We start from the raw sequence: 15,694 nt of genomic DNA on the forward strand, positions 1-15,694 counted from the left end.
AGAAAACAATTTAGTATCATTTCTTATAAAATATGTTAAAAGTGGTGATCTCATTCAGTTACTGCAGTCACATGCAGTCACTAGTAACAGCAACATGAGAAAACATCGGCTTGCATGTGCAGTAGCGAAACATGTACTGCAGTGTTGTGTTACATACCTTACTCCTTATGTATTTGTGTCATGATTTCACAGCCTACGTTTTGCTATTTTGATGAAATCATGGTTTGCTGCTGATGCCTCTATCTGATTGCAAAATCATCAATGTGCTTATTATACAGTAAGAATAATGTTTACTGCTTTGTTACGTATCAGTTTTTATTTCTTATCTTGGATTTGTAGTCAGTGACCATAATAAGTTTTGATCTAATTTGCCAGAGTCCTTTCATTTCACATTCACAAACACAGGAGTTTTTCAATGCAACTCAGGGACGGGAGCATAGTGGCTAGAATGGCTTAGGAGAATTATAATGCTTCCATTTTCATTTCTAAAATAGGCCTTTCTTTGCATATCTAGCCATCATAGCAAAACTCAAATTATTTTGGCAAACCATCAGACAACAAAATGGATGTGGTGGATGCAGTGCTAACAATGTATTTTAGTTGGCTGTCTTTTGTACATAGTTGAGAGGATTTTGTTACCCACATGGGTTCTGTTCTCTCCATTGTCTTCTTAATCGGCTAGAAGGAGAAAATGATGTAATAGTTAAGGGACCAGGTTAGAAACTGGGAGACCAGGAGTTCTAGTCCCTCCTTAGTCAAAAAGCCAGCTAGGTGACCTTGGACCAGTCACTGTCTCTCAGCTTTAAGAAGAAGGCAAGGGAAAACCACTTCCAAAATTTTGCCCAGAAAACTGCAGGGACTTCTTCATGTTGCCACCATAAGTCAAGATTGTTTGGGTGGTGGTGGTGGTGGTGGAGGAGGAGGAGGAGGAGGAGGAGGAGGAGGAGGAGGAGGGAGCACTGATGGTACTATTCTGTCTGTGTTAGGGTTGGCAGAAATGAAATCTAACTTAGGTTAGTTTCAAACTTTGTGAAAGATTGATAGTAACCTTAGCCTACTTCTTGAGAAAATGGTATATAAGTAATAAATAATATTCTTTTTTTTCAATGCAACTCAGGGATGGCAGCATAGTGGCTAGAATGGCTTAGGAGGATTATAATGCTTCCATTTTCATTTGTAAAATAGGCCTTTCTTTGGATATCTATCCATCATAGCAAAACTCAAATTATTTTGGATCCCATATTTTGGCTTACCTATAATTCTACACACTATCACATCCAACTGAACATAACTTGATATTATTTTTAAGTGTGCAAAACTGTATCACAAAAGTGATCCTGCACACCTACTGTACTTTGAAGTTCCTGACAAACACTGTTTGGGCTTTATGATCTGATGTCCCAGGCACTTAGGGACTTCTGCTTCTGCTGAGTAGTCTTCAAGTCCAGAACAGCCACCCATCACTACGATTTCCAGATAAATATTTCCTCACAATTATTTTATAGTGCACTTTGGAAATATTCATGCTTGTTACCGCCACCGTCTCCATCCTCTCACTGATGCAGGAATCATATTTGGTTTTAGCGTAATGCATTTCAGAAGCGGAAGCATCATTACTTTTCTTCTGTACCTGCCACAAGATTAGAGTGTTTTATCCGAATGAAATCATTTATTCTTCCTTCTGACATCTGATCAAGGAGATCCCTTTTTCCCCCTTCCCTTCCCACCTTTGGCTGCCTTTCTACCATCTTCTTCTACGGCTTCCTTTGTAGCTCTCTTCATCGCTCATCTCTCCATCCTCTTCTGCTTCTCAGCATCTCTAGCCTGGCTTTCTAATAGCTTCTTCTCCAGATGATTTTTCCCGCTTCTGTTGATGGCTGCCTGTCTTCTCCCTCCTGGTTTGTCTTTTTCCCAATTCCTTCCCCCCCCCCAGTGCTGGAACTTCTTTCTTTTATTTCTCTTTCCCCCCCCCCCCCCCGCACCTCCCACCCTCTCCAATGCTGTTATCTGTGATTTTGGCAAAGAGCACATTTATTGGGGAGGAATATCCCCATGGCAACGCAGCAGATGGTGACTTTTGATTAGCTTGGCTCTTTTTCCTCCCCCCCCCACCAAATCACAATCCGTCTTTGAAATTAAATCAGGCTGCGATAGGATCAGTTGTTCTGGAGAGGGGACGAGGGAGAAACAAGACTGAAGTACTGCAGCAGGAGCCAGCATGTAATGCAAATTCGTGTTTTTTTTTTAACTCAAGCAATAAACCCCTTTCCCTGTTCATTCTGGAAGCTGAAAGAACCACAAGAGACAGGATAATAAAATTAAAAAAAATAAGATTAAAAATATGTTATCACCGTACGTGGGCTTCTCACTTCTCCCTTGTTTTTGCAGTTGTGTTTGTCTGATGTCATTTAGAACCGAGTCACCTGGGTCTTCCTGGGCTCATCCAGCTTCTGTTTAATGTTGTTACTATTGTCATTATGTCAGTCTGAATACAGTTGAGAGACATGCCAGGAGGGCTAATCTGAAAGCATGACTGGCTTGCTGGACGGGCAGGATGCTAATATATAAACAAGACCTAGGTTGGTTGTCTTTAATGGTGCAAACTCTTTCAAATAAGTCCAGAACAGGTAAAAGAACGTCAGATTTCTCAAGAGTCCAAAAATTAAGTATTTCGTTATCTGGGAGCAAACCGGAGGCCATAATCCTAAATGCATTTACTCGGGATTAGGTCCAATTGAACACAGTGCAATGTACTTCTGGGTAAACAGGATTACATGTAAGGCGGTCTGATAAGTCCATTTTTAGTTATGAACAGACAGCGGAGGGATGAAAATGGAACATCTGAAAAGCTTTAGTGTAAGCCTATAGTTCAAATAATATTGAGGAGAAAAGGTTGACCTTAGCCATTTGGATGAGTGAAGGAAAATGTTACTGGGGCACATCCAAGCGACCATGGTGTGTATCGTTCTCATACAGTTTTATATTGTTGGAAGGCCTGATGACAGGAGGGAATTCATAATGTATTCTATACATTGCGCCACATGATCTTGGGCTTTTCATCTTGACACACCCTTCAAGGAAGGAACCACACGGCTACAGTCCAATGACCTTGTAGGGCACTAGTTGACAAAGGCTATATTGGAACCTAAGGGTTCTGGGTTAAAATTCCCACACGTTCATGACTCATTATTATATATTATATTATATTAATTTAATTTCTATGCCGCCCTTCTCCCGAAGGACTCAGGGCGGTGAACAGGGCAATACATAAAAACAAGATACAAAAATTAAAAATTATTAAAAAGTAATTAAACAGTGCCCATAATAAATTAATACAGATTAACAGTTAAAATCCATTTATAAAATCCAACCCCATCCCATCAGCCAGGCCAGCTTGTTCAAAGAGATGAGTTTTAAGATCGCGCCGGAAGGAGCGGAGATCGGGCGCCATCCGGAGCTCGACCGGAAGATGGTTCCAAAGATCCGGTGCACCCACAGAGAACGCCCTCCTCCTGGGGGCCACCAGTCGGCATTCTTTGACCGGTGGCACCCTGAGGAGGCCCCCTCTGTGGGCCTCGCTGCTGTCTTTTTCCCCTGATCTACCTTGCTGAATTGCTGTGTCTGTTTCCATCAGCCCATTGGTATCTATCTTAGGCCTACCAAATCTGGTTAGAGAAAACAGATCTCTAAATGGTAGCAGTTAGACAATAAAACACTAACTCTTTGCTGCCAACTAGTGGCCAACTGTATTTTTGTTATTCAGATGTGGCATATTGAAATCTGGATCTGTTCAATTTCTGTGGTGTTTGATCTCCTTGAAGAAAGAACAGAGTCAAACTATATTAATGCAAACTGGGAATTAGGACAGACCTGATAGCAATAGCAATAGCATTTTGATTTATAGACCGCTTCATAGCGCTTTACAGCTCTCTCTAAGCAGTTTACAGAGCCAGCATATTGCACCCAACAATCTGGGTCCTCATTTTGCCCACCTCAGAAGGATGGATGGCTGAGTCAACCCTGAGTCAGTCGGGATCAAACTCCTGGCAGTCAGCTGCCTGCAATACTGTATTCTAACCACTGTGCCACCATGGCTGTACTACTATACCCTTAAATAAGGGGTGTCAAACTGCTGGCCCAGGGGCCAGATGCATCATAGCAAAACTGCACCCACCCCATTGCCGTCAATGGAAAAAAAGTCGTGATACATCGCGACACATCATGTGACATTGCGAGTTTGACACCCCTCCCTTAAATTGTTTCATCCTTTTTTCCTGACAATCTCCTATTGTTTTAAAAGCTGTTCCCCCCACTAAGATATTGCATATGTATGTTTTAATTGTGGTTTGTGAAATTTCTGTTTCTGCAAGAGTCCAGCCAGTGGATATATACTTGCCCCCAACTGGCCAACAACACATAATTTCACTGTTACTGCATTGTTACACACACACACACACACACACACAAACACACACACACAAACACACACACACACACTACTAATTCAAGAGCTTTCAAAGATACAAATCACTCTTATTGGTTCCTTCGATAGACCCTTCAGTAGATGAGAGGTTATCCTTATATAAATACCATAAGTGTTAAATTAGGTCTTTATGGTACTTTAATGGGTTAAAATAAATAAATCTTGAGCACATTTGGATCACAATCCAATAAAGAGCTCTTTGTACTGAAATCCATAGAAAAATGTTTCAGTTTAAACTTTTCATTTTATTTGAGCTTACTCAGTTCTGCTGCACAGTGATTAAATCCATCTTTTTAAAACTTCAAACTATACTGTAGTTAGGAAACAGTAGGTAGGTGAAATCAATAGTGAATAATGTATTAACTTTCACCAGATTAGGAAACATAAAGAAAATTGAATCAGATTAGCAAACAGCAGAATCAAAACCAAAGTTTTCTGTGTAATATACATTCATAATCTACGTCAGGAATCCCCAACCTGTGGGCCACAGCCCACAACCGAGCTGTATCTTATTCGCAACCACGCCTCATGAATGGTGGGCTGGCGTGTGCACCTGCCCCTCACACAACACCATCCCCTCTTTCCCCCTCACCGGGCCACCAATGGGGAAAGGTTGGGGAACGCTGATTTATTCTATGTTACTCATTACATTGCAAAAATGTATACTCAGAGTATGTCAGGGTTGTAATAAAGCTTGATTCAAAAAGAAGTCACCTGACATTAGCTTTCCAACTCATGACCATGTTTCTTAAACTGTTTGACTCAAATACAGAAAGTCCTCACTTAACAACCATTTGAAGTTATGACAGACACTCCCCCCCAAGTACCAAAAGTACCAAAAGATACTTACAAACCAGTTCACTGGAGTTCTGATGGCAACACACATAATAATAATAATAATAATAATAATAATAATAATAATAATAATAATAATAATAATAATAATAATAATAAAGTTGGAAGGGACCTTGGAGGTCATCTAGTCCAATCCCCTGCCCAGGCAGGAAACCCTCTACCATTTCAGACATACACACACACACACACATACACACACACATACACACACACACACACACACCATGGTCCCATGGCTGATTTTGGACACTTGGCAACTGGTTTGTTTGCCTTTATAACCAGTTGCAGTGTTCTGCATTCATGTGACACGATTCACAACATTTTTTTTTGCTGAAACTGGCTTTTTCAACTGGGTTCCTAGCCAAAAAAAAAACCCAACAAACCCACCCATAGGAATGCATTGACTTGCTTAACAACCAAGGGTGTTTGCTTTATGCCTGAAGCATTCGCTTAATGACAGCTGCAAAAAAAATTGTAAAATCTGATCTGTCACATGGATGCCTTGATTAATGACCATCATGACTTACGATCAAAATTCCAGGCTCCATTATGGTCATAAGTCAAGAACTACCTGTATCCCTTTTCCCCATCCTAAATAATTACCCCTATCAAAAAAAAAAAAAATAGGAGAAGCAAACCAACAATACTAGGCTCTCGTTTTACACATGCATCTCAGCAACAGCATTTCCAAACTGGATTTTTCACTCACAAACAAACAAACAATTAAAAATAGCTCCATGACTCCCTTAAGATATGCCCAAATTACCCCCTAGTTCAGAAACCACTGTTATAAAGAAATGCACCTGTGGGGCCAAAAGTTTCCCTAAAACCTCAAAACAATTCTACATTTTTGAGCAACCACCATGTTTTTATATAATTAATTATTCAATATTTATCACAATCATTGTTCTTCATTTTCTATTCAATCTTTGATCAGTGAAATCATTTAATATAATAAAATTACATGGAGTCTTTTTGTGCGTGTAAACAAACTGCATGTAAGTTAAGAATATGTTATGTCTCCAGAGACTAAAGCTGCATATTGTGTGTGTGTCAGCCATTCTGTATTCAAGGAAGGTAGAACTAAAGATTACATTGTATATTACAGCATTTCCCAACCTTAGGAACTTGAAGATGCGTGGACTTCAACTCCCAGAATTCCCCAGCCAGCTATGCTGGCTGGGGAATTCTGGGAGTTGAAGTCCACGCATCTTCAAGTTCCTAAGGTTGGGAAACGCTGGTATATTACACATTTAGCTAGCACTCATTATCATAACCATATGTACAAAAAATGGCTGTATGGTTGTGTTACGTATACTGTAATGTAAATTCACCTATGCCTAGGCCAATCTGGCCATTTAAACCAGGTGTCCAAAGGAGTCAAGACAGTCATTGTGGTCAGATCCCGGCATCTTTTGCATATGTTCAACATCACACACATATACAAAAGTGTAGGGCTTCGATTGTGATGTCATGACTGTCATCTTGCCTGCATTCCTGCATGTTTGCACATACAGAAACACAGACACACACGCATACACACGGACACAACGCAAAGACAACACAGATGCTGCTGTATTTTCATAAAGCGGACCTACCAAAATTTTTACCATCTTCATGGTGGGTAATATTGTACATTTTGGATCATGTAACTGTAGCTTGATGATGATATTCAGGCTTGTAACCAGTCTACGAATTCAAGGTAGGCATCCAAACAACATAAGGAAAGGCAGCGATAATTTAGAGTAGCCAGATCACCCATACTAGCAGGAATGGATAAAATAACCTAAGAATCAAATGTTCCTTAGTGGCCAGTTATGCTTAAAAGAACTGAACATGTAGCCCTTACTTGTGAAGGAGGGCATAGATTGGGAAAAATGCTTGTAAACTATATCCTCCACCCAAGACAAGCAAAGCCTTCTTTATACTCCTCACTGCTGTAACTCATATCCCATCTGAATCAGGAGCACTGCATGCAGAGCTATTCTGAGCGTAACGACTGGAGTTTGATGTGCTTCAAGTGCAAGAGGAGGAGAGCAGACCACATCACATCTTGTAGGGGTAAAGTGCCCACAAGAGATCTACAGTAAATCCAGCCCACCTTGAATTCCTTATCTACCACCAAATTGCCTTCATCGGGCAGATTCTTGTAGAGACCTTAAGCTTGGGACAAATGTTTATACCTATTTGAACTGCCTGGATCTCCTGATTTCCCTGGTGCTTGACACCTTATGGCTAAGGTGGCAGATTTTACACCATAAACTTGGATCTTGGAGTCCTAGTGGACAGTCACTTAAATATGTGCCAACAGTGTGCTGCAGCTGCCAAAAGAGCCAACATTGAGCTAGGCTGCACTAACAGAGGGATAAAATCAAGATCACCTGAAGTGTTAATACCACTTTGCAACGCCTTGGTAAGGCCACACCTGGAATACTGCATCCAGTTTTGGTCACCACGATGTAAAAAAGATGTCGAGACTCTAGAAAGAGTACAGAGAAGAGCAACAAAGATGATTAGGGGACTGGAGGCTAAAACATATAGGGAACGGTTGCTGGAATTGGGTATGTCTAGTTTAATGAAGAGAAGGACGAGGGGGGACATGATAGCAGTGTTCCAATATCTCAGGGGCTGCCACAAAGAAGAGGGAGTCAAGCTATTCTCCAAAGCACCTGAAAGCAGGACAAGAAGCAACGGATGGAAACTAGTCAAGGAGAGAAGCAACCTAGAACTAAGGAGAAACTTCCTGACAGTTAGAACAATTAACCAGTGGAACAACCTGCCTCCAGAAGCTGTGAATGCTCCAACACTGGAAGTTTTTAAGAAGAGACTGGACAGCCATTTGTCTGAAATGGTATAGAAATTCCTGCCTGAGCAGGGGGTTGGACTAGAAGACCTCCAAGGCCCCTTTCAATAATAATAATAATAATAATAATAATAATAATAATAATAATAATAATAATAATAATAATAATAATTACCAAACTTACGGTTCTCCAAGAGATTGTTACAAGTTTCCTGATAGATCGTGATGAAAAAAACAATGGAACTCATTTTTTTAACTTCATGTCCTATGCAATACTAGACCCTGCAACGGTGGGAGTTTTTACATGCTGTGACTCAGTTTACCTATCATGCTAACATACCATGAACAATAGATGCAATAATTTTTACATCAGGGTGCTCTGAGCCTGAGAATTATTTCAAGGATTTCTCTGGGATAAAAAGATTGAGAAAGGCTAAACTATAATGACCAAAATTATCATTATCTAGTGCTCCTAAATATATAGATGTCTCACTCATAACATTAACTACACCAGGGATAGGGAACCTTGGCCACTTTATGACTTGTGGACTTCAACTCCCAGAATTCCTGAGCCAGCCATGCTGACTACCTCTGGACTACACAGTGTACAGTATTGGCCCCCACTAACTTGCCATATCAGGATCTGCATAAGTTAACTGTAAAGCAACAGCCTCTGATTGGTCTCTTGATCTCAGGCTTCTAGAAGCTTTCTTTTTAAAACATTAAAGTTGCTAAATGATGTCCTCTTTGCAATACTTAAATGAAGCAATTATTGTTCTGTTGCCAGGATCTGGATACTCAGATGCTTGTCATTTGAATTTTGGTTTCTTGTAAAATATCTTTGACTTCCTGAACCTGTTGCCTCCAGAACTGTTGGGGTACAGTCTCTCTCATAATAAACAAATCAAAACCTTCAACAGCTACCATACAGCCCCACTTGACAACATCCCTCAAAAATAAATGGCATGGGAGGAGATGGTGAAGCACTCCAGATTGGTGTAGAAGGAAAATATTTTCCTGCTTATCCACTCATCTGATTGTTCTCAGAGACGGACAAGGGAGAAGTCTGCATTCTTGAGAGTGTGTGATGGATGGTAGAAGGGAAGACAAGTGGAGATGACTCTTGAAATAGCCCTTGTAATTGGGATTCTGAAGATTTAAATGTTATACTTCAAAATGGTAGCACTGAATGCAACTGATCCCACAGAGAAAATCACAAAAACAGATTGTCTGCCAATTTTGGGGTAGTTGTATTTTACAGCATCTAAAATACCCAGGCTTAAAATTCAAAGGATCATAAAACTCAGAGCAAAGTGGTACTTCTTCATGCAGAAGTGGGAGCCAATGTGCCTGTAGCCTAATATGTAAGATAATTCCAATGTTACTGACATCAGCATGATCTCAATACATTTTCTGTTGACTGACATTTCTTACTTGATATCCAGGCCAGGAAGGCATGAAGCAAAGCACACACACACACCAAATCCTCTTGCAACAATGCAAGATCAGCAATAACTCTCCACTGCCCTTGAGATCAAAGCCTTAGGGAATTCCCAAACCTGGCCATTTGCTTTTAAACTACAAAACATTTGAGTTAAGATGGGGCAGGGGAAATGGAGTGAAAGGATCTGGCTAATGCACTGCTCTATCAGATTAGACCATCAAAAAAATCAAACTGCTTCCATCACTGTCCAAGGAGAGACTCTTGCTTGTTGGTTAATATGATCGCAGCCATGCCATTGGCACTCCTGGGAGAGGTGGCCACTGTGCCTGCGCTGTACAGCAGGCTGGGAGTTTAAAATCCTATTAGGCAGAAATGAACAGTAGCAAAAAGAAAGCAGGTATCCCCTAGTGGGGATTTAAAGATGTTTAGACCTAATTGGATTTTCCAAGCAGATGTCATTATTGTTAAACAGTTGCCCACTTGATATGTTCAAGTTGTTGGCTGTAATTGCTAAAATTAGCAGGTCTGCACTGAGCAAAGGTCAGTTGGTTAATACTGTGATTTTGTTTTTTTATGAAGTAATTCCAAATGCTTTTAAGTATTTCTGTTCTGCTTTGTTTTTTTGCAGGCCAAGTGCTCCATAAAGTACCATCAGGCTGTTAATGAAATCATGTCTGGGCAAACAACTAGCACGGAGGATAAATGCATTTGAGCTGAACTGTCTTTGTATGTGCATTATGGAGGCCTTCCTGCAGCCAAACCACTGCATTCTGAACTGAAGGCACAGTGTTTTTTCCAAGTCAGGATGGTCCTGTCACGGCATAGGGAGAAGCGATGGCCAAAAGCAGCCAATTTAGGATATTGTGAACAGGCAGGAATTTTCGAAATGTACTTTTAATCCTGAGAACCTGGGCTTATTGGATTCCCCCCCCCCTATACTGGGAGTCGAACTACAAAGTAAAGTAGAGGAAAATTGGCAACAGGTGAGAATCATACAGAAAGCTTGAATTGTACAGCTATATATTAAAGCACCTCACTCCCTGCTGCCCAACTAATGGACACTTTCTCAACCCCATAAGTTGAAATCAGGGAAGTAGCCTACTGGAGGCTCCTTCCATGTCTACATCTACCTGCAATTGACTAGGCATCCAAGCAGTTTTGTCAGACTGGAAAAAGGGATGCACATGGACGTCTTTTTCTCCATAATTCCTATCCAATATAAGGCCAACCCACTGAAGAGTGAGAGAAGAAATGGGTGGAGGACTTGGGGATCTTGAATAGCTATAGCAAACCTAAGCCTTGGTACTCAAAGTGCCACATCCAGCCCTACGTCTACAATATTTATATCACCTTTGGCTGTGTTCTCCTGATTAAAGGGGACCCAAAGTCAGTAGCTTTTGCTTACATAGGCAAAGGTAAAGGTTCCCCCGGACATGTGTGCTAGTCATTTCCAACTCTAGGGGCCGGTGCTCATCTCCATTTCAAAGCCGAAGAGCCAACGCTTGTCCAAGGACATCTCCATGGTCATGTGGCCGGCATGACTAGATGCCAAAGGCGCACGGAACACTGTTACCTTCCCACTGTAGTGATCCCTATTTTTCTGCTTGCATTTTTACATGCTTTTGAACTGCTAGGGTGGCAGAAGCTGGGATGAGTAACAGGCGCTCACTCTGTTATGCAGCACTCGGGATTCGACCCGCCAAACTGCCAACCTTCTGATCGACATGCTCAGCATCCTAACCCAGCCACCGCATCCCTTTTACCTTTGCTTACATAAGAGGTTGTTTAAATCCTACTCATTTAACTGCCAGCCTCTGCAAATTTTATACCTCTTTGGATTCCTTTCTGAAATTGAGTAAGTAAATTCATTTCATTCCAAAGGGAGCCCCCGTATATTTATATTAAATCATTATTTCAATGATCATTTCAGCACCAGTGCCTTTCCTTTTTTTTAAAAAAAAGAAGAAGCTATGCATGGAGACTTTTTATTGAATTGCCAGGCCAAAAAAAAAAGTCCCAAAACACCTTATGCAAAATGAAAGACATAGTATGAAAAAAAACCTGGGATATGGCAGTGGGAGAGAAGAGAAGAAAACAAGCCAACTCAGACATTAACTCTTAAAGTTAAATAAGAATTAATTATAACAATTGGATAAGAAATAGTTCAAGGAGACAAAAAGACGCATGGTCTGTCAACATAATCACTGAAGTTGGTTCGTGGCATTGCTTCCAATTCTCTTCTTCAGCTGTATTGTGGTGGAAGACATACAGCTAATGAAACAGCCTGATGAAGCTGGTATTTCCATAAAGCTGAAGAAATGGCTTCTACACTTCCTCATTTAGGTGGAATTCCAACAGTGGGTTTTCTTCCTCCCATGTTTCTTTCATTTATTTTTTTTTACACACAAAACCAATATTTTAAATGAGCCACAAGATCATCATCCACAGAGACTTCACTCCTCTCATTCACTCTTTAGAAAGTCTAATTTATTGTAATCTCTGTTTGATAAGTTGGACAGCTGGACAACTAAGCTCACTCAGATTCTTTCACATTCTCCATTACCATTTTTCATACTGTGACATCCAGTAAGAGATGGTCCCTTGGGACTCTATTTGGGAGGATTTTATCTCCACCCACTTCCTTAATCTTATCAGAAGACAGATCTCCATTTATCTTGGATTGTGATACTGTGACAGTAACTCATAGTCTGTTGGATAGGCTTGCAAATGGGATTGTGGGATAGGGATTCCCCTTTTGTTAGTCTATCTATTCTGGGGCAAATGAGGGATGGTAGAGGGTGGAGTAGCTGTTGTGCATGAAGAAAATAAGGGTAACTGTCCAAGACCAGAAACACTATATGTTGGGGCAGAAACATCTAGAAGAACCAGTAGTCTGTACAGGGATGTTTGTGGCATCTGAGTCTGAGTTGGGGCCCCTTATTTGGGGGGAAGGAGGAAAAAGATTGAGGGTGTTGGGTCAAGAGTAGAATACATAATAGCATCACAGTGGTAATGATCAGTGGGTGATGTGGGAAATAGGACATTTATTTATTTATTTATTATTTATTTATTTATTATTGGGACTTATATGCTGCCCTATCTCCCGAAGGACTCAGGGCGGCTAACAACAATAACATACAATAAATACAGAAGTTAAGATAAAATTAAAATTAAAGGCCTCTGTACAATAAATTAAAATTAAAATAAATTAAAAATTAGAGTTAAAAAATTAAAAACATAATTAAAATCCCTGTCAGTCCAGGTCAACCAGGTGGAAAAGGAGTGTTTTGAGGCCGCAGCACTGGAGATCTTGGGCCATCCGAAGCTCATGGGGGAGCTGGTTCCACAGGGTTGGCGCTCCCACAGAGAAGGCCCTCCCCTGGGGGTTGCCAGCCGACATTGTCTAGCCGACGGTACCCTGAGGAGGCCTTCTCTGTGTGAGCGTACTGGGCGATGGGAATTTGTTCCCGGCAGCAGATGGTCCTGCAAGTATCCCGGGCCTAAGCCATGTAGGGCTTTAAAGGTAAGTACCAGCACCTTAAATCTCACCCGGAGGGCAACCGGTAACCAATGCAGCTCACGCAGGAGGGGTGTAATATGGGAGTATCGGGGTGCTCCCATCACTACCCGTGCAGCCGCACTCTGCACCAGCTGAAGCCTCCGGGTGGTCTTTAAGGGCAGCCCCATGTAGAGAGCATTGCAGTAATCTATACAGGAGGTAACGAGTGCATGGGTGACTGTGCGTAGGGCATCTCAGTCCAGAAAGGGGCGCAACTGGCATACCAGGCGAATTTGGGCAAATGCCCCCCTAGCCACGACTCCAATATGATCTTCAAAACTGAGTCGTGAATCCAGGAGGACGCCTAGATTGCGTGCTCTATCAACGGGAGGTAACATCTCTCCTCCTATAAGCAAAGATGGAACCTCTTGGACTAAACGAGATGCCGGTATGTAAAGCCACTCAGTCTTGGCCGGGTTGAGCCGGAGCCTGTTCTTTCCCATCCAAATCTGTACCGCTTCCAGGCAACGGGACATCACATTGAGGGCATCACTGGGTTGGTTCGGAGTGGAGATGAAAAGCTGGGTATCATCAGCATATTGATGATACATCACCCCGAAGCCACGGATGATCTCTCTTAGGAAAGGCAGACTCAGTGTATCATGCTCCAGTGCTCAGTCTAGGTGCCTAATCATTTGGCCGCTGCTACTGAATGGCTTCCCATATCCATGATCTAATAGTGGATGAAAGGGGTGACCTGGTGCATTGCTGAGGCTTGGATGGGCATAGGGAGAGGGGTTTCCTCTTGGAATGTGACCACCTTTCAAATATGTGACAGCCCATGGCAGAAGTAATGGAGTTGTTAGGTAATTCAAGAAACCCTGGTTGCTTCCAAAGTCATGACTCTGCAGATAATTGACTATGAGACTGATTAACTTTTGTCTTGGCCAGATAATCTCTGTTAGCCTTGGAGTTCTCTGCAACCACTCCTAACTGCAGATAGGAAGGGGCCAATCTACAACATGAAAACTCGAAGTTTTTCCTGAGGCTGTGATCCATGGTTCAAGTGAAGCCTTGTTCACTGCTGGAATGAGGGAGTGACAGTGGTCTTGAATCAGATTGCTCCTAGGTAGACTCTCTCTTATACATCCCAGAATACTTCCTGGTTCTCAGAGGAAATTTAGAAGATGAAACAAAAGAGATGGCTAAAGTGCCACTGGCAGAAAACAAAAAAACCATAGGTAAGACCGCTTCTTCAAGATTATCTTGTGTTGATAAGAGTAGGGAAACAATTATTTTTGCACTCTTATCACATCTACAGATAGCTATCCAGTGGCAATGATTCAGTCTCTCCTGGGGAATGAGGGGACAAAGGAATATCTGCAGGGCCACTGTAAAGATTACTATAGGCAAGTATCAGTTGCATCACTTGGATCTGCTCTTGGTTGGATATCAGCTTGTAAGCCCTTTGGAGTTGACTGAGGCACAGTCTAGGTTGAACACATGGGAAGAATTTGAGCCTGTTGGTCTTAAGTGGATAGAGTTCACTTGTATATCAGAACTATACCTGTATATCCCCATGTCTCATGGTTGGTTGAGGTTCCCAGGAGAAAATGTGTGGTTGAATCCAATTGATTATGAATGCTTCTTTGAGGGAGGGGATGGATCCCTTTACAATACCAAAACCCAACTGACTGATTCAGCATGTTGTAGAAATAAGATCAATAAGCTATTGTCAGCATAAACTAACCAGTGCTATGCTGTCTCTCCCAACTTTTCCCATTCTGATGGACCATGGCTTCTCTAGATGCCAGGAAAAGGTCCATTTCAGCTCTGCTATTTCATAACTTTATTACCAAGAACTGAGTATGGACATTCCACATGCAAAATCTAAGCAGAGAGTTCTATCAGCCATTGGGATGTAGCGGTTAAATTCTTGGTCTTGGACTACAGAGACCTAGCTTTAAACTATGGAAGCTCGGTGGGTGATTTTGACCATTTACTTAGTCCAATCTGTCTCATGGGATTAAATTGTGAGAAAAATAGATGGAAGGAGCTCTTGAATAACAAATCAGGATATAAATCTAACAATACATGCTGTGAATTATAAGAAACAATACTTTTAAAATTTTTGATAGCAGTTTTGCTAACATAATGCTAATTTAAATACAGGTAGTATGGCAAACCAATACTGTAAAGTACATTGAACAGTACAGTATATGTGGTAGGCTAAGGCTTAATAGATTCATGTTTCCATCAAAGTAATATACTCACTGATATTAGCAACTCAATATTTTAGTCCAGCAAAGATAATCATATAATCAGGAAAATATTAGATAAATATATATCTTTGGGAGAGAGTTAGCTAAACATAATTTAAATTATTGTCCTTTCATTTTATCTCCTGAACTGTTCTCAGTCCACGTTTCAAGATTTACTGAGCAAATCGTCATTGTTTCTTATCAAAGGGCATCCTAGTTGCTTCTAGTGACGTTTCTGATTTATTTCTTTTTGCTATTTTTATTATGCATCCCAAATAATTCATTTGGCATATATAAATTTTGTATCAAATAATTTTTTTCCAATTTTTAAAAATAATATATACTTGGT

The 15,694-nt window shown here is 41.0% G+C and overlaps 1 long non-coding RNA gene across 1 annotated transcript in view; it reads right to left on the reverse strand.

The window, feature by feature from the left end:
- LOC310635416 overlaps positions 1 to 15,694 on the reverse strand; it is a 790,193-nt gene that overhangs the window by 539,147 nt on the left and 235,352 nt on the right. The gene's annotated exons all lie outside the window — the stretch shown is intronic.

The sequence above is a fragment of the Vipera ursinii genome (genome assembly GCF_947247035.1).
Source record: "Vipera ursinii genome assembly, chromosome: 2".
NCBI lineage: Eukaryota > Metazoa > Chordata > Lepidosauria > Squamata > Viperidae > Vipera > Vipera ursinii.